The sequence below is a fragment of the Hemitrygon akajei genome, chromosome 2 (assembly GCF_048418815.1).
Source record: "Hemitrygon akajei chromosome 2, sHemAka1.3, whole genome shotgun sequence".
Lineage (NCBI taxonomy): Eukaryota > Metazoa > Chordata > Chondrichthyes > Myliobatiformes > Dasyatidae > Hemitrygon > Hemitrygon akajei.
Genome location: NC_133125.1, coordinates 87003237 through 87023101, shown reverse-complemented (window position 1 = coordinate 87023101; position 19865 = coordinate 87003237).

The window sequence follows — 19865 nt, the reverse complement described above, 5'->3', positions numbered from 1 at the left end:
GTCTTCATTTCTGTCCACAGATGCTGCCTGACCAATTGAGTTCCTCCAGCATGCTTATTTTGCTTCCAAAACCCATGCCAACTGGCTCTGATTAAGTTGTGTCTGCTTCTCAGGATGTTTTCGACCATGTAATTCTCTGCTGATACCAGACTGATTAATCTGCAACAGCTCTGACCCCAAGTCCATCAGGCAGTGGTCAGCGCAGAACACTGTGGGAGAGGGACACGATGGATTCTCTGGGTTCGTTCCCTGAGCCACCAGTGCTGACTACAAGGCAGAAAAGCTAATTGTCCGATCTGAGCAACAACACCAAGACCTTGCTCGGCTGATGGTGAAAGGTGCCACCCCACTCACAGCTTACCACTTCAGACAACATATCGCCCCCAGTGTAGGCTGCCCTCAGGATGGCTGTGCTGAGGAAGAAATAGTCGCAGAACACTTTGCAAATTGTGGGTTTGCTGAAAGGGAGAGGAGAAGGGTACAAGGGTCTGTGCCCCAGTCCATCCCCAGCAGCCATCTACTGGCTGTTTCTGGGAACATATGGGTAGACATCAGGAGCCGTTGGAAGGTCTTTCTGAAACTTGTTGGCTTTCCGGCACAGCGAGATATCTGTAAGGGAGTGCTGCCCACTGCCACGTCCCAGGCTGCAGGAGTACATGCTGAAGGATGCAGATGCACTGAAGCTCGGTGCAGCCATTGCTAAAGTCTGTAGTGAGGTCCACAGTCCAGGCTCCACCTGCTACCGTATGGGGAGGGGCAGAGTTGGGTGGGGGCAGCCTCTCAAACAGTGAAAGGGTTATCACCTCAGAGAGCCATTGATGTAATGTTTGATCATGCAGAGAAAACCTGCAGTTGATGGACATCCAAGCACAGACACAAGATGCTGGAGGAACTCAGCAGGCCAGGTAGCATCTATAGATAAGAGTACAGTCAATGCTTTGGCCTGAGATCCTTGGGTTTTTTTCTCAACTTTTAAAGTTTATACTACTGGATGTTTGATAAATGTAATGGCTTTTTACACCATTTCTTCATTTGTGTGTATTTTGTAGTATGAATAAGGTCTATTTTAAAATAAAAATGTGCAATTATGCTATCGAAATCTTTCTCACGATTTGTTTGACAGTGCCTGTTCTGCTCGATATCTGTAAGTGAAGTGTAGAGCAAAATTAGAGTCATTTCAAAGGATGAGGGAGGCAGGATCTGGAATTGTGAATTGAGACTTGGTTTAGTTCTGATGCTGAACAACATCACAAATCTGAAAATCATTGCTCCCAAATCAAAGGAGGGTAGATCACTTAAGGGAGAAAGAAAAATGTCTCTTATTTGGAAGACAGTTAGCAGCAAGCATATTGAATTTACAATTTAGAGATAGACTTCAGATCAGTTAGCTCAGAACAGGTGGGGTGTGGAGGTGCAGTTCCTGTAACTAGGAGACAATCACAAGAGACAGTGGGAGGGAATAACAGCCAACGTCAAACCTAAATACATTTTCAATTCTGCTTCAGATGAAAAGCTGTCATGTCCATCTTAAGAGAACATGCAACTATAATTGCTAGGCTCTCTGGGATAACATGTTAATAATTTATGCTAATTATATATTAGGCTACTTCCTACATCTTATGCATTTAATTAAAAGGACTTTCTGTTTGTTTCAAAGAAACCTTGATTCTTAGGTTTATGAAAATTACGAGGAACATTCATAATGGTATTAGGGCTAACATGTTAATGAAATATGTTGATACGCAAGTGAGCTTAACACTGATTTTTACAGATAATTTTAAACTGTTAAGTATCTTTGTAAACGTGGGAGATCATGATCACATCCTTTATTGAATTACACTAATAGTGGTTGGAAATAAAAGCAAATTGAAATGTGCTTTGATTCCATAAGACCGTAAGGTATAGAAGCAGAATTAGGCTTTTCAGACCATCAGTCTGCGCCACCGTTCCAATGTGGCTGATTTATTATCCCTCTCAACCTCATTCTCCTGCCTTCTCCGCATAACCTTTGACACCCTGACTAAGCAGGAACCTATGAGTCTCGGCTTTAAATACACTCAATGTCTTGGCCTCCACAGCTGTCTGGGTAATGAATTCCACAGATTCATCACCCTCTGGCTAAAGAAATTCCTCCTCATCCCTTTTCTAAATGGACATCTTCGTATTCTGAGGCTGTACCCTTTGGTCCTAGACTCCCCCAATATAGGAATCATCCTCTCCACGTCCACTCTATCAATATTCGATAGGCTTAAATGAAGTTCCCCCTCATTCTAGTGAACTCCAGTGAGCATAGGCCCAGAGCCATCGAGAGCTCCTCATATGCTAACCTTTACATTCCTGAATTCACTCTCAAAGGCAGTGCATTCCGAAACTGTGGCACACAGCCATTGCCACAACCAGGCATCCAACCCAAATCCAGCAGCAGAGGTCAAGCATCCTGAGGGCCACGATGTCCATCCCACTCAGCCTGGCCTGCTCCACACCAGATCAGGACACAAGTGTGAACAGATCCTGAGATCCCATCCCAGATGACCCCAACTGCCTTTTGATAGCTTATTCTGGTCAAAGGCATTTTCAAACATGTGTCAACCATTCTGATAATCAGACGCATTTAGAGGCAGTTGATATATTTTAATGCACTTAAAATATTTTTAAAGTTTATGCAATTAAAAAGAATGAATACATTTAAAATATTGAACTAATTGGACTCAGTTAGAACATTAATATCAATTAAGATTAATAAAAGGCCTCATGTTCTCTTACATTTTCTATCCAATGTAATGACTCCATTTGAGTAGCTGTGCAGCACCATTCATTTCGATGGGGTGGCTTACATAGATGGAAATGATGTAGAGGTGTGGGCTTCTATTTCACATTAATATTCTAATTAATTTGTATCAATTAGTTTAAAATAAATGCATTACTTTTTATTGAAACTATTAAAATTTCTGCTATTAAAAGCTATTTAATTATTTTTAGTTGTCTCTATCAAAGGGTCATTAGGTGAGTCAGGACAAGGATCTGCCTTCTGAGACCTCGTCACTCTTGCAGTGTTGCATGGTAATCGAGAATTGGGGCTTGATTAATTTTGGAACCTTTTACCATCCTTAGTTGTGAATTCAAGATCAGTAACACTCACTGACAAGAACAATTTCTCATCTCCGCTGTGCTTCTTCCATCAATTCATTTAAATATCAGCTGATGGTATTCCTTTAACATCATTTTGATAACCCCGAGTGCAATGAACATAAAACAGTACAAAGTTCAGAGTTCAATTTATTATCAAAGTTTGTATATCATATACAGCAGGGACATTTCATCAGTGACCCCCTCCACAGGACATCCTTTCTCCTTGCTGCTGAAGGTACAGGAGCCTCAGGGCTCGCACCACCAGGAACAGTTATTACCCCTCAATCGTTTAGGCATCCGGATAAAAAAAGTGCAACAAAAACCATCACACATCCAATGTGCAAAAGAGGAGAAATCACACAAATAATAAACAAATTTGAACAAATAACACAGAGCAAGTGACAGCGGAGTCCACAGCTGCAGAGCAGTTCAGCGCTGAAGTGAGTAAATCCCCAGGAGCCCGATGGCTGCAGAGCAACAGCTGCTCCTGAACCTGGTGGCGTGGAACCAGAGACTTCCACCCCTCTCTCTGGTTGGCAGCACCACACAGTGGCCCTTCGGTCTGTGATGTTATGGTGATTGATTAACTTACTCCACAATCAATCTAACCCTTCCCTCCTACAGAGCCATCCATTTCTCATATGCCAATATAAAAGTCTTCTAAATGCCTCTAATGTATCTGCCTCTACCACCACAGTTAGCAGTAGGTTCTGAGCACCCACCATTCTGTATAAAAATCGTATCTCTGACATTCCTCCCTATACTTTTTTCCAATCACCTTAAAATTATGTCCTGGCTGTCAACTCTATCTATACCTCTTAGCATCTTAATGCCTCCACTGAGTCACTTCCATCTTCCGACACTCCAAAGAGCAAAGCCCTAGCTTGCTCAACCTTTCCAAATAAAACATACTCTCTAATCCAGGCATCATCCTGGTAAGTCTCCCCTGCATCCTTTCTAAAACTCACATATCCTTTCTTTAATGAGGAAACCAGAAATGAACACAATAGTTCAAGTATGGACTAACCATACTGCTATAAAGCTGCAACATTACCTTGTAAGCTCATCCCCAGACTAATGAAGGGTCAACGCACTGTACTCCTTTTATAACCACCATTAACTTGTATAATCAACTTATTTTATCTTGAGGTATGGTGCAGAACAGGCCCTTCCGGTCCAGCAAATTGTGCAAACCAACAATCAACCTATTTAACCTTAGCCTAATCATAGGACAATTTACAATGATCAATTACCTACCTAACCAACATGTCTGTAGAATGTGGGAGGAAACTGAAGCACCATGCTTTCACTGGGAGGACGTACAAACTCCTTACAGAGGATGCCAGAGTTGAATTCCTATCTCTGATGCCCTGAGCTGTAATACTGCGCGCCAACTGCTACACTGCTGTGGCATCCCACGACATGGTCCCCAAAACTGTTGGTAGCTCCACATGACTAAGAATCCTGCTGTTAACCTCATACACAGTCTTCGAGTTCGACCAGCACACTTCTCCAGATTGAACTCCATCTGCCACTTGTCAGCCCAAATCTACATCCAATCAAAGTCCTGTGTACTCTGATAGCTGTGAGGTCAAATCTGTTCCGAGGCCTGGACATCTGGGCATTTAATCTCCTTCTTCCAGCAGATGGAAGAGAGAGAATGGAATAGCCAGAGTGTCAGGCATCCTTCACAATACTCTTACCCTTCTTGAAGCATTGGAGCAATATGCCATTATCTCATTAAATAGGATTTTAACAATTAATGTCAGTACCATATTACACATTGCCTACACACTAAATACTATATATGTAAATGTACATGTTAAATGCTGCTCTATTATCACAGAGACACCATTTCCCTAAGAGAGTTAATTTATTGTGCTCAGTCACTTTCAATACATGGGGGGTTTATCAATTCCTACTTCTTTTCTGCAGATAAACATAACAACCAGCTTTGACAAAAGGAGAAAAGAAACTTCCTTTTATCATTGCAAGCACTCCCATAAACTGCCAGCACTCGATCACACTCGGTTTTATTCAAATTAATCATAGTGCATAATTACAGCAGGGAGAGTAATTTCCAATGACGAACCAGAGGAAGATTTGATTCATTTAAGAAGCACAAAGGGAATCACAATTGGTATTTGCCTGTTGGGGAGCATTTTGCTTCTTTTTTATTGAAGTGACATGGCATAGTTAGGAATGCCAAGAGCCCACTCAACAAAATGAAGACTGACGATGACATTTGCAATACGGTAACATCCATTTATCCCAGTGGAGGGGAATACAATGAATACAGCAATGAAATTTACTTTAAATCAGTCTTGTACTATTTCAGGTTTTGTTTTTTGATCTATTATTATTGCTACATGCTCACGATACTGTAAAAAGCTTATTGAAACCTATCCAATATTAAATGGCCTATATAAAAGAGGACATGGAAAAGATGTTTCCTATTGTGGAGGAGTCAAGGAGCAGAAGGCACAGCGGAGGTGGATAGGTAGTAATTGATCTGTAATCTTTTCAAAGGTTACAGCGAGAAGGCAGGAGAATGGGATAGTAAGTCTGCCATGATGGAATGGTGGAGCATAAGGGGAGAAGGCAGAAGATTAGGGCTGAAAGAAATAATAAGTCAGCCATGATGAAATGGTGGAGCAAACTCATTGTAACAACGAGGTACAGGAGCTTCACTTCCTACACCACCAGCTTCAGGAACAGTTATTATCCTTCAACCATCAGGCTCCTGAATCAACGTGGAGAATTCCTCTCTTCAGACCCCTGAACTGATTCCACAAACTCGGATTTCCTCGTGTTTGCTCCACAAACTATGGACCCGCTTTCAAGGACTTTACAACTCATATCCTCAGTATTTTTTTTTACACAGTTTGTCTTTTGCACATTGGCTATTTGTTTTTTTTTTGTTTGTGTGTAGTTTTTCATTGGCTCTTATGAATTTCTTTGTTTTTCTGTGAATGCCTATAAGAAAATGAAACTCAAGTTAGTATATGGTAATATATACATACTTCGATAAAAAGTAACTTTGAACTTTGAAATTTGTTCACAGAGATCAAATCATTGCACAGTGCACTGTGGTAGTGGAAAGTAAAACTATAACAGCTACAAAGAAAGTGCAGTGCAGGTAAACCATAAGGTGCAAGATCATAATGAGGTAAATTGTGAGGTTAAGAGTCCATCTCAAACCACAGGTTCACTTGAGACTTTAATAACAGCTACTGCAGACAAACGAATAAGTTTACAAAGCTAATAAGTTTATAAAATCATGAAAGGCACAGCTAGGGTAGCCAGTCAGATTCTTTCCCTCAGTGTCGAAATGTCAAATACTGTTGGATATGGATTTCAGGTGAGAGGAGGGAAATTTAAGGATATGTGCAGAGGAAGGCTTTTTATATGTAGAGTTACAAATGCATGGAATAGGTTTCCAGGAGCAGTGGGAAGCAGATATGAGAATGGCATTCAAGAGACTGGTAGATGGAGATGTGAACATTTAGGACATGTCACGATGATGCACAGACAGAAGAGATTTAGTTCAATTTGCCATTGTATTTGGTACAGACAGCATGGACTAAACGACTTTTACGCTGCAATACTGCTCGATGATCTATGTTCTAGATGATCACAGAAGCACTTAGAATGGCATAAAGAGAAACAAAAACTGGCATTATAAAGTCCCCTCAAGGCTTTAGTTTGTCCTAACATGCTTTACAATGAAGAGCTTCTGAAGGCAGTCACTATTGTAATGCCAATGAGTAGTTTAAATTGCCCAACACATCACCAGCACCAGCCTACCTGCCATCAAGGACATATTTACAGACAGGAACCAGGGACAAATCCGCAGATGCTGGAAATCCGAGCAACACACACAAAATACTGGAGGAACTCAGCAGGCCAGGCAGCATCTATGGAAAAGAGTACTGTGGTAAACTACGTATACCTGTCTGGACACGCCCCTCAGCTGACTGCTCCTGTGGCTCCTCCCACAGACCCCTGTATAAAGGCGATTGGGGCACTGCTCCTCCCTCAGTCTCCGAGATGTCGTGCTCCCTTTTTGTTGTTAATAAAAGCCTATCGTTCACTTCCTGTCTCCGAGAGTTATTGATGGTGCATCAAGTACAATCGACCTTTCAGGCTGAAATTCTTCAGCAGCAATGGAGAAAAAATGCTGAGGAGTAGATTTGAAAGCTGGGGGGAGGGGAGAGATAAACACCAGGTGAAAGGTGAAACTTGGAGGGAGCGAGGTGAAGCAAAGAGCTAGGAAGTGGATTGTTGAAAGAGACAGAAAGCCATGGAAGGAAGAAGGGGTGGAGGAGGAGCGCCAGAGGCAGGCGATGGGCAGGCAAAGAGACATCATGAGAGGGGGACAAGACGATGGGAAATGGTGAAGTGGGGGGGTGGATATGCACTAGTGGAAGTTTGAGAAATCAATGTTCACGCCATCAGGTTGGAGGCTACCAAAACGGAATATAAGGTGGTGTTCTTCCAATCTAAGTATGGCCTCATCCCGACAGTAGAGGAGGCCATGGATTGACATATCAGAACGGGAATGGGAATTGGAATTAAAATGGGTGGCCACTGGGAGATCCCGCTTGTTCTGGTGGATGGAGCGTAGGGGCTCGGCAAAGCGGTCTCCCAATCTATGTCGGGTCTCATCAATATACAGGGGGCCACACCGGGAGCACCGGACACAGTAAATGACCCCAACAGTCTCACAGGTGAAGTGCTGCCTCACCTGGAAGGACAGATTACAGCCCTGAATGGTGATGAGGAAAGAAGTATAGGGGCAGGTGTAGCACTTGTTTTGTTTGTAAGGATAAGTGCCAGGAGGGAGATCAGAGGGGAGAGACAAATGGACAAGGAAGTTGCATAGGGAGCGATCCCTGTGGAAAACAGAAAGTTGTGGGGGGATGGAAAGGTGTGCTTGGTGGTGGGATCCTGTTGGAGGTGGCGGAAGTTTCGGAGAATTATCTGCTGGATGTGGAGGCTGGTGGGGTAGTAGGTGAGGACAAGACGAACTCTAGTAGTGTGGCGGGAGGATGGGGTAGGAATGCCAAAACCTGTGAGTCTGTTGGGGTCCTATTCTGTGTTCGGTGCTCCCAGTGTGGCCTCTTGAGGCCAGACATAGTTTGGGAGACCGCTTCATCAAGCATCTATGCTCAGTCCACCAGAAAAAGCAGGATCTCCCAGTGGCCACCCATTTTACTTCCACTTCCCATTCCCATTCCGATGTGTCCATCCATGGCCTCCTCCACTGTTGTGATGAGGCCACACTCAAGTTGGAGTAATAACACCTTATATTCTGTTTGGGTAGCCTCCAACCTGCTGGCATGAACATCGATTTCTCAAACTTCTAGTAATGCCTCCCTCCCTTCACCATTACCCATCCCCTTGTCCCTCCCTCATCTTATCTACTTGCCTGCCCATTGCCTCCCTCTGGTGCTGCTTCCCCACTTCTTTTTCTTTCAGCTCTCCCCCTCCAAGTTTCACCTATCGCCTGGCATTTCTCTCTCCCCTACCCCACCTTTCAAATCTACTCCTCAGCATTTTTTTTCTCCAGTCCTGCTAAAGGGTTTCGGCCCAAAACATTGACTGTGCTGTTTTCCATAGATGTTGCCTGGCCTGCTGAGTTCCTCCAGCATTTTGTGTGCACAGTCGGCTCTCCTTATGCGCGAGGGATTGGTTACGGGACCCCTCACGGATACCAAAAAACATGGATGCTCAAATCCCTTATTCAACCTGTCTGAATACGATGGACCTTAGGACCCAATGGAACCCCAGAGCTTATTTAACCTGTCTCAGTGCAGTTGACATTAGGACCCGGTGGTTGAGCTCTGAATCCGCAGTGTTTCTGTCACGAAAATAATTACAATCACGATCGAAAATAAAGTGGAAATAATAACGCGATCGGGAAGAAGTGAAACACCATCGGTCATTGGAAAAGCGTTAGGCTACAGTCAGTCAATGATCGGAACAATTTTAAAGGATAAAGTGAGAAAGGCCCTGCCCCAATAAAAGCTACAATTATTACTAAGCAATGCAGTGGTTTAATTATTGGGTTTTGGGGTTTTGGGTTTTTGATCCTCTACATCAACCCGGCACGAATGGAGAGCGCACTTGGAAGTGGTCTGTCACTGGATTGAACTCGGGAACTTCCTGAGTCCGGCACTGAAACATACATTCTTAGGTAAAATATATACTATATACTAAGACAAACGTTTGACTAACTGACGTTAAGTAATACTGGATGTACCTGTTACGACTTACTTAGTAAGAGAACTTCCGATTTTTTTCCAATCCCGTTCCACGATAACCTACGCACATCCTCCCGTATACTTTAAATCATCTCTAGATTACGTATAATACCTAATACAATGTAAATGATATGTAAAATAGCTGTTATATTGCATTGTTTAGGGAATAATGATGAGAAAAAAAAGTCTACACATGCTTGAACAACAAGTGCTGGAAGAGCACTTCCGGGTTTCCTCGATTCGCGGTTGGTTGAATTTGCGCATGAGGAACTCGCGGGTAAGGAGGGCCGACTGTATTTACAGACAGGTGCTGGATAAAGGCTAGCATTTTCCTGAAGGATAGCACCCACCCTGCTTATGGACCGTTTGTCCCACTCCCAGCAGGGAAGAGGCTACGCAGCATTGACTCGAGGAGAACCAGACTCAAAAACAGTTCCTTCCCCCAAGCTATCAGACAAATCAGCATCTTCAGGCAATAATCCACTCCACCATCAACACATAAGCATCACCTATCATTGTTTTGTGTACATACTATCAGTCTGTATACAGTTATTTCTACATCGTGTTTTACAAGATTGCTTTTATATTTATTGTTTTTATGTTTTTTATTGTGTTCTTTATGCTTATTGTGTTTTTAAGCAGTATCAGATCTGGAATAACAATCATTTTGTTCTTGTTTACATGTGTGTCAAAGAATGACATTGAACATCTCTGAATCCTGAATCTTGAAACTTACCAATTAGGAGCAGAACAGACCACTTGGCCCATGAAGATTGCTTGGCCATTCGATCCTCTTGGCTGATGGGACCCTTCAGCCCCACTGGGCCATGTTGACCCAAAGTCAATCTAAGCCAATCCCATTTGGCCCATATTCCTCAAACCCTTTCCTATCCAAAGCAACACACAAAAAATGCTGAAGGAACTCAGCAGGTCTATGGAAATGAATAAACATTTTCTGCCAAGCACCTTCTTCAGGAATGGGGGCCTTTCCTATCCATTAGCCTTTCTAAATATTGCTATAGTGCCACTCTCAACAACTTGCTCTGGCAGCTTTTTCCATAAATGCACAACTCTCCTTGTGAAGACTTTGCCTCTCAGGCCCCTCACAAATCTTTCTCCTCTCACTTAAAACTGTCCTCTACTTTTTGATTTCCCTGGGTAAAAGACTGTACATTCATTTCATTTAAAAGCTCATTACTTTATACTCCACAGTGTCAAGTTCCTCGAAGTGAACATCACCAATAGCTCCTGCTCCAAGTGTGTAGATGCCACGGCCAAGAAATCTCACCAGCTGCTCTCCTCCCAGGAGGCCAGCTGAAGAAATGTGGCAGGTCCCGTTTGAACCTGACTGACTTTAGTAGGTGCACCATAGAAATCATCTTATCTGGATGCATCCTGGCTTGGTGTGACAGCTGCTCTGCCCAAGACTACAAGAAGTTGCAGAGAGTTGTGCACACACGTCATGGAAAGCAGCCTCCCCTCTGTAGACTCATTCTACAGTTCTCGCTGCCAGCCAGCCTACTCAAAGATCCTACCCACCCTGGGAGAAAGCTCATGACCTCACAATCTACCTTATTGTCTACCTGCATTGCACTTTCTCAGTAACATTTTATTCTGTATTCTCTTGTTGTTTTTGCTTGTAACAACCGAAATTATTTGCATGGATGGCATGCAAAACACAGTTTTCTCAGTCTACCTCAGTGACAATTTACCTGGATAAGGTCACTCCTCAGTCAACCACACTCCATGGAATAAAGCCCTATCCTGTCTAGCACACAGCGGCTAGTGTAACACTTTACAGTGCCAGCCATTGCAATTAAAGTTCACTTCCTGCTGCTGCCAACAAGGAGCTTGTGTGTTCTTATGGTGCCCTGGTTTCCTTCTGCATTCCAGAGACGTATGGGTTAGGGTTAGCAAGTTGTGTTCAGGGCATCTTAGCTCCGGAGGCATGGTGACACTTGGAGACCTTCCCCCTGCAAATCTCCAGGCTGTGCTGGTCATTGATGGATTTCACTGTGCGTCTCGATGTATATGTGACAAATAAAGCGAATCTTTAACCATTGCCAGTAAATCAGATTCTGGAGTTCAGGCAATATTTGTGCATATCTCTTTTGCCCTCTGTCCAAGTTTATGTCATACTATATACATAAGTAACATTCAGGAGAAAAACATAAATTCAATGTAAATTTACTTATACTTATTTAAATATGCATTATAGTGTAAGAATAGAAATGTTGCACAGGTTGAACACCCATTTTCCAAAATGCTTGGGGCCGGAAATGTTTCGGATTTTGTATTTCTTTAGATCTTTGAATATTTGAACCTAGTATCTAATGAGATACATACCTTGAGGATGGGACCCCGGTCTAAACACAAAAGCCATTTACATTACATATACATATACTCCATAGGTAGTTTTATGTAATATTTTAAGCAATTTTGTGCATGAAACAATCATGGGTACATTGAACTATCAGAAAGGTATCATTACTTTGGACAGTCAGTGGCCATTTGGGATTGTCGTCATTCCAGACTCTGTGCTGATGTGCAGTCTTTGTCTTACACCTGTTCATCTCACATACTGTATGCACTGATACAGCAGTGCAGCATGCTAGATTTACATCAGCCATGGTCTTGGCAAACTAATCAATGAATTTCTCTGCTGCTTTGTGATCAGCAGACACTTTATCACCACAAATCTTTAAAAATTTAATGCTGTGCCTTTTCTTAATTTTCTGCAACCAGCCTGCTGAATATTTACAATTCCGTTCAATGTTCAGTTTGTCGTGATATATCTTTGCTTGTTTCATGATCAGCATACCGTTAAGCGCGACATGTTCACTCTGACTCTGATGAATTCACTCTTTTAATGCACGATTGAGATCTCCATTTTTCACTTTATGCAGTGCTTTTCTATTTTACCTTAACTTCTGTTCGTTACGTACCGCATGTGACTTTTCAGTGCTTCTCGGAACTGCCTGTGGTATGCAGAGACCTGTGCATCGCCTGGGAACTTTCCCAGTGCCTTGTGGAATTTTCCACTTGTGACATCATGTCAGTGTTCAAAGAAAGTTGGGATTTCAAAGGTTTTTGGATTTTGGAATTTCAGATAATGGCTGCTCAACCTGTATCCTATTTTCACATAGTAAGATTACACAGATTATAATGAAATAATGACCTGATAAACATTTTGATTGACAGCTAAATGTTAGCCCAGAATCCAGGACAACCTTGTTCTTCAGAATAATGCCCTGCAGCATGTTTGTTCAGTTGATAGAAAATCCAAATACATTCTCATTCAAAAACATGTATGTGCAGAGTTTCCAGCTAGCCCACACTGAGGCCAATGCAAAGTAATGTGCTAATAACAGCAACAAGCAACCTCAGTAGATTGAGCAGCATCTGTAGGGTTTGGAGTGGGGTGAGGGGGAGGATTGGAAGGAATTTATTTTATTTAGAGATACAGTAATGTGACAGGCCCTTCCAGTCCAACACGCTCGCATCACCTAATTACAGCCACATGGCCAATTAATCTACCAACCCATACGTCTTTGGAAAATGGAAGGAAACTGGAGCACCCAGAGGAAACCCATGCGGTCATTGGGAGAATGTACAAACTCCTTCAGATAGAGGTGGAATTGAACTCAATTGCCAGTAATGTAATTGCATTATGCTAACTGCTATGCTACCATGCCGCCCCAGATCATCAGCATTTTGGGTCAAAACCCTGAATCTAGACCTAACAGATAGTTTGTTGCTGAGGGACAATTCCTTCACTCGCCAACAGATGCACCTTTTGGGGAAATCCCCAGCAGGGTCTTTGAAGCTCCAGACTCCAGCATCTGCAGTCTCTGTGGCTATATTAATCGCTGCACGTGCTTCAAGGTAAATTGCATTGCCCTGTGAAACTTCATCATGCTGATGCTGATGTGACTGGAACAGAAAATGCTGCGGGCACTCGCTAGGCCAGGGGAGAGTAGTGTTGAGGAAAGCAGAGTAAGAGTTGGCATTCTACCTATTCACCTTATATTGGTATTTGTTTTGTCTCATGTACCAAGACACAGTGAAAAGCTTGTCTTGCAACATGAAACAGGTACCAGGTTGAGTACAGGGGAATGAGAATGGGTACTAGTCAGTATGGACAGGATGGGTCAAAGGGCCCAACTCAGTGCTGTGTGACTGTTTCTCTGTCTTTCATGTTCTCAGAGGATAATGGTTCACTCCTGAGGAAGACTCACTAAGCTGAGTTTGTTTATCTTGGACTGTGGGAGGACCTAATATAGGTTGGAGCAGAAAATGGGAAATTCTTCCCCTGAAAAGAGATGCTTAATCTACACGATATATTCTTCATACAGATCAATAATTACACATTCCATTGAGTTAGAATGAGATAAACACTAACAATGCAGAATAAAGTGTAAAAGCTACAGAGAAAGGGCAGTGCCAGTGAACAGCAAAGTGCAAGATTATAACGAGGTTGATTGTGAGCTGAAGACCCATCGTATTGTACAAGAAGACGGAGCCTGATAACGGTGGGATAGAAGCTGTCCTTGATCCTGGCGCTACATGCTCTCAGGCTTTTGTATCTTCTGCTTGATTGGGGGGGGGGGGGAGAGAATGTCCCAGGATGGGTGGGGTTTTTGATTATGCTGGTTGTTTTACTGAGGCAGTGAGACAGAGTCCATAGAGGGAAACTGGTTCCAGTGATGGTGTTGAGCTGTGTCCAAAATTCTCTGCAGGTTCTTTTCGGATTATCTCAGAATGGATACTGCCTTGCCCTATGAGTATTTCCAACATTTTGGCCTTATTTCAAATTTCCTGCATCTGATCTTCAGACTATGCAAATAGAAATTGTTGTTATTGATGGAATGTTGAAGTCAGGAAGGATAGCTATTATTTATTGTCCCATTTTCTTTATTTAATGTACACTTGGGCTTTGGTATTTTATTGATGTCGCTTAGCTCAGCAAAGATTCTAGTCGTGTTCCTTGCAACCTCTGGCAATGATAATTCACTCACTCTCTCTTTTCCCAGCATTTTCCCTAACTTAAGGTCAATTGCATAGATTCCTACTCTAATTAGATTTCCACAGGGATCCAAACGTAATCAAACTCTTCACCTTCCCAGAACTTCCTGCTTTTTCTCTTGGTTCAGTATCCAGTTTTGCCCCAGATGTGACTTTAAACTCTGTGAACACACACAGAGCTTAGTAGGTCAGTACAGTCAACGTTTCAGGCCGAGACACTTTGGCAGGATTGGAGAAAAAAAGCTGAGAGTAGATTTGAAAGGTGGGGGGAGGGGAGAGAGAAACACCCAAAAGGAATATAAGGTGTTGTTCCTCCAACCTATCTGTGGTCTTATCCCAACAGTAGAGGAGGCCATGGATGGACATATCAGAATGGGAATGGGACGTGGAATTAAAATGGAGGGCCACTGGGAGATCCCGCTTGTTCTGGCAAATGGAGTGTAGATGCTCGGTGAAGCGGTCTCCCAATCTACGTCAGGTCTCACCGATCAACAGGAGGCTACACCAGGAGCACCAAACACGGTAAATGACCCCAACAGACTCACAGGTGAAGTGTCGCCGCACCTGGAAAGACTGTTTAGGGTACTGAATGGTAGTGAGGGAGGAGGTGTAGGGGCAGGTGTAGCACTTGATCCACTTGCAAGGATAAATGCCAAGAGGGAGATCAGTGGGAGGGACAAATGGACAAGGGGGTCGTGTAGGGAGCGATCCCTGTGGAAAGCAGAAAGTGGGAAGGAGGGAAGATGTGTTTGGTGGTGGGATCTCGTTGGAGATGGTGTAAGTTTCGGTGAATTATGTGCTGGACACAGAGGCTGATGGGGTGGAACCCTACCCCTGGTAGCATGGCAGGAGGATGGAGTTAGAGCAGACATATGTGAAATGGAAGAGATGCGGTTGACAGCAGCACTGATGGTGGCAAAGGGAAGCCCCTTTTTTTGAAAAAGGACAACATCTGCTTCATTCTAGAATGAAGAGCTTCATCCTGAGAGGAGATGCGGCAGAGACGGAGGAATTGAGAGAAGGGGATGGCATTTTACAAGTAGCAGGGTGGGACAAGGTACGTATTCTTACTGTAACTTGTAGTAGTCATTTCTGTAGTGGTGTTGCAAACCAAGTCTCCTGACGTATGTCAGTGATAATAAACCTGATTCTGATTGTGACTCTTCCACTGGACGGGCAGAGTGTTTAAATTACAGTGGACCAAGGTGAGATGTATGGTACTCTGCTCTTTGCTGTCATACGTCCAATAAATGTCTCAGTAAATCTCTCAGAAAGAGATTGACAACAGTGATTCAAATTAACAATCAGGGGAGTTTAATTAAAGACAAGTTTCCAATGACAAATGGTAACATTGCAGTGGGTTGCTGCCCCAGAGGCAAACAAATTCTGCCCAGTTCTACACACTGACACATTTGTCACGTTTTACAAATTTTAAAGGGCTGCACACGTGATAGTACATGAACTACTTAGGCTACACCTCCTTTAATAATAAATAAATATCCTCCTTCAATAAAGTCCAGGTAGCTGTGAGAGTCCGTTGGTTTATAATAGACATCAGTGAATAAGCTGTCTCCAGAGATAGAGACATTGAGATCGAGAAAGGGAAAGGAAGTGTCAGAAACAGACCAGGTGAATTTGAGAGCAGGGTGGAATTTGGAGGCAAAGTGGATGAAATCGACAAGTTCAGCATGGGTGCAGGAAGCAGCACCAATGCAGTCGTCGATGTAGTGTAGGAAAATTACGGGACAGTATAGGCTTTGAACGTAGACTGTACCACATAGCTGACAGATAGGCAGGCATAGCTGGGACCCATGTGAATGCCCTTGGCTATCCCATTTGTTTGCCAAAGGAGAGCAAACACGAGGAAATCTGCAGATGCTGGAAATTCAAACAACACACACAAAATGCCGGTAGAACACAGCAGGCCAGGCAGCATCTATAGGGAGAAGCGCTGTTGACGTTTCGGGCTGAGACCCTTCGTCAGGACTAACCAAAAGGAAAGATAGTAAGAGATTTGAAAGTAGTGGGGGGGAGGGGGAAATGCGAAATGATAGGAGAAGACCGGAAGGGGTGGGATGTTGTTGTTGTTTGAATTTCCAGCATCTGCAGATTTCCTCGTGTTTGCTCTTTAAATTCACTTCTGCGAAGCCTCTGCCAGTGATGCCTACACTGAAGAAGTTTAAATCTTCTCTTTGACGGGAGTTCAGTGAAACCCTCTCTCGCTGCTCCCCATCTATAATTCCTTCGGCCCTTCAACTTTTTGATCATATTTTGACCCAGACCCGCTATTACAGCCATATATCCTTCCTTGGAACGTGTCTCCGCCGCCAACTGACTCCAGTTGGCTTCAGGATCCATTTTCGAGCTTCTCAGTTTGAACCTTCTGAGGATCCCAGGTACTCACATTTAATTGACTCTGCCTCCTGTTGTTTCTCCCGTCGAGCTCTGAGGGCGACACTCTCCGCCATGAGAAGGTACCTGGCGTCCCTATCACAATCACTTCCACGCCTCCGGGACACCTTTTTCTCTGTTTGCAATGGACCTGTCCGTTATTTCATCCTCCGTCGGATCCATGCGTACAATCGCCGTTACTTTGACTTCATCATGTCCTGCAAGGATCGCAAGATCTTCCAACTGCAGACCCCAGAGCATGGTCTTCGTATCGTGTCCCCAGCCCCAGTAGTCAATCTCGGCTGCCCCAGCAACCCAGGACATATTGAAAACCCGGACTCCAGCGCCATCACCGCATGTTCCAACGGCCATGGATTCGCCCCAGCCGTCGATCTCGGCTGCCCCAGCGACCCAGGGCATATTGAAAACCCGGACTCCAGCGCCATCACCGCATGTTCCAACGACCATGGACAGCTTCAAAGTGATTGCGCAACCACTGACTGCGACTCCAGCCTTGAACTCCAGGCCGGGTCTTCACATGCTGCGATTGTGACTCCCGTCTCCCCTTCCCCCACCACCACTATGCAATCCCCTCTCCCTCAGATCCCATCGTCAGCTCCTGGGCACTGAGAGGCTCCATCTTCCTCTCAGCCCAACACTTCCCTCTCCACTGACGCTACCAGCCACCCTCCCCCCTCTGATCCCATCTCTCATCCGTGCCGGGTCTTTACCTTTCCCTCCGACCTTCAACTCTCTGAGGCAGAGCGCTCTGTCCTCAGTAAGGGCCTCAGCTTTGTCCCCCTTCTCCCACACCTCAGTGAGTTCCGCGTACGCCATGACGCTGAACTCTTCTTCTGCCGTCTCCGTCTCCGAGCTTACTTCTTTGACAAGGACTCTCCTACCCCCACCGATGACCCCTTCTCCCATATTCAACCCTCCTCCTCTTCATGGACACCCCGCTCTGGTCTTCTGCCTGCTCTGGATCTCTTTATTGCTAATTGCCGACGGGACATCAACCGTCTTGACTTCACCACACCCTGTTCCAATTCCAACCTCACTCCTTCCGAATGCTCTGCTCTCCGCTCCCTCCGCACTAATCCCAACCTCACTATAAAACCTGCTGATAAGGGGGGAGCTGTTGTTGTCTGGCGTACTGACCTCTACCTGGCCGAGGCACAGCAACAACTCTCTGATACCTCCTCTTATTTACCCCTTGATTGTGACCCCACTAAGGAGCACCAGGCCATTGTCTCCTATACCATCACCAACCTTATCAGCTCTGGTGATCTCCCATCCACTGCCACCAACCTCATAGTTCCCACACCCCGCACTTCCCGTTTCTACCTCCTACCCAAGATCCACAAACCTGCCTGTCCAGGTAGACCTATTGTCTCAGCTTGCTCCTGCCCCACTGAACTCATTTCTGCATACCTTGACATTGTCTTATCCCCCCTTGTTCAATCTCTTCCCACCTATGTTCGTGACACCTCTCATGCTTTGAATTTTTTCAATGATTTTAAGTTCCCTGGCCCCCACTGTCTTATTTTCACCATGGACGTCCAGTCCCTATATACCTCCATCCCCCACCGAGATGGTCTTGAAGCTCTTCGCTTTTTTTTGGATTCCAGACCTAACCAATTCCCCTCTACCACCACTCTCCTCCGTCTAGCGGAATTAGTTCTTACTCTCAATAATTTCTCCTTTGGCTCCTCCCACTTCCTCCAAACCAAGGATGTAGCCATGGGCACCCGTATGGGTCCAGCTATGCCTGCCTCTTTGTTGTCTTTGTGGAACAGTCCATGTTCCAAGTCTATACGGGTATCCATCCCCCTCTTTTCCTTTGCTACATTGACGACTGCATTGGCGCTGCCTCCTGCACACATGCTGAGCTCGTCGACTTCATTAACTTTGCCTCCAACTTTCACCCTGCCCTCAAATTTACCTGGTCCATTTCTGACACCTCCCTTCCCTTTCTTGATCTTTCTGTTTCCATCTCTGGAGACAGCCTATCTACTGATATCTACTATAAGCCTACAGACTCTCACAGCTACCTGGACTATTCCTCTTCCCACCCTGTCTCTTGCAAAAATGCTACCCCCTTCTCACAATTCCTCCGTCTCCACCGCATCTGCTCTCAGGATGAGGCTTTTCATTCCAGAACGAAGGAGATGTCTTCTGTTTTTAAACAAAGGGGCTTCCCTTCGTCCACCATCAACTCTGCTCTCAAACGCATCTCTCCCATTTCCCGCACATCTGCCCTCACCCCATCCACCCGCCACCCCACTCGGGATAGGGTTCCCCTTGTCCTTACCTACCACCCCAGCAGCCTCCAGGTCCAACATATAATTCTCTGTAACTTCTGCCAACTCCAACGCGATCCCACTACCAAGCACATCTTTCCCTCCCCCCCTTCTGCTTTTCGCAGGGATCGCTCCCTACGCGACTCCCTTGTCCACTCGTCCCCCCCATCCCTTCCCACCGATCTCCCTCCTGGCACTTATCCTTGTAAACGGAACAAGTGCTACACCTGCCCTTACACTTCCTCCCTCACCACCATTCAGGGCCCCAGACAGTCCTTCCAGGTGAGGCGACACTTCACCTGTGAGTCGGCTGGTGTGGTATACTGCGTCCGGTGCTCCTGGTGTGGCCTTTTATATATTGGTGAGACCCAACGCAGACTGGGAGACCGTTTCGCTGAGCACCTACGCTCGGTCCGCCAGAGAAAGCAGGATCTCCCAGTGGCCACACATTTTAATTCCACATCCCATTTCCATTCTGATATGTCTATCCATGGCCTCCTCTACTGTCAAAATGAATCCAAACTCAGGTTGGAGGAACAACACCTTATATACCGGCTGGGTAGCCTCCAACCTGATGGCATGAACGTTGACTTCTCTAACTTCTGTTAATGCCCCTCCTCCCCTTCTTACCCCATCCCTGACATATTTAGTTGTTTGCCTGTTCTCCATCTCCCTCTGGTGCTTCCCCCCCCCCCCTTTCTCCCGAGGCCTCCCGTCCCATGATCCTTTCCCTTCTCCAGCTCTGTATCACTTT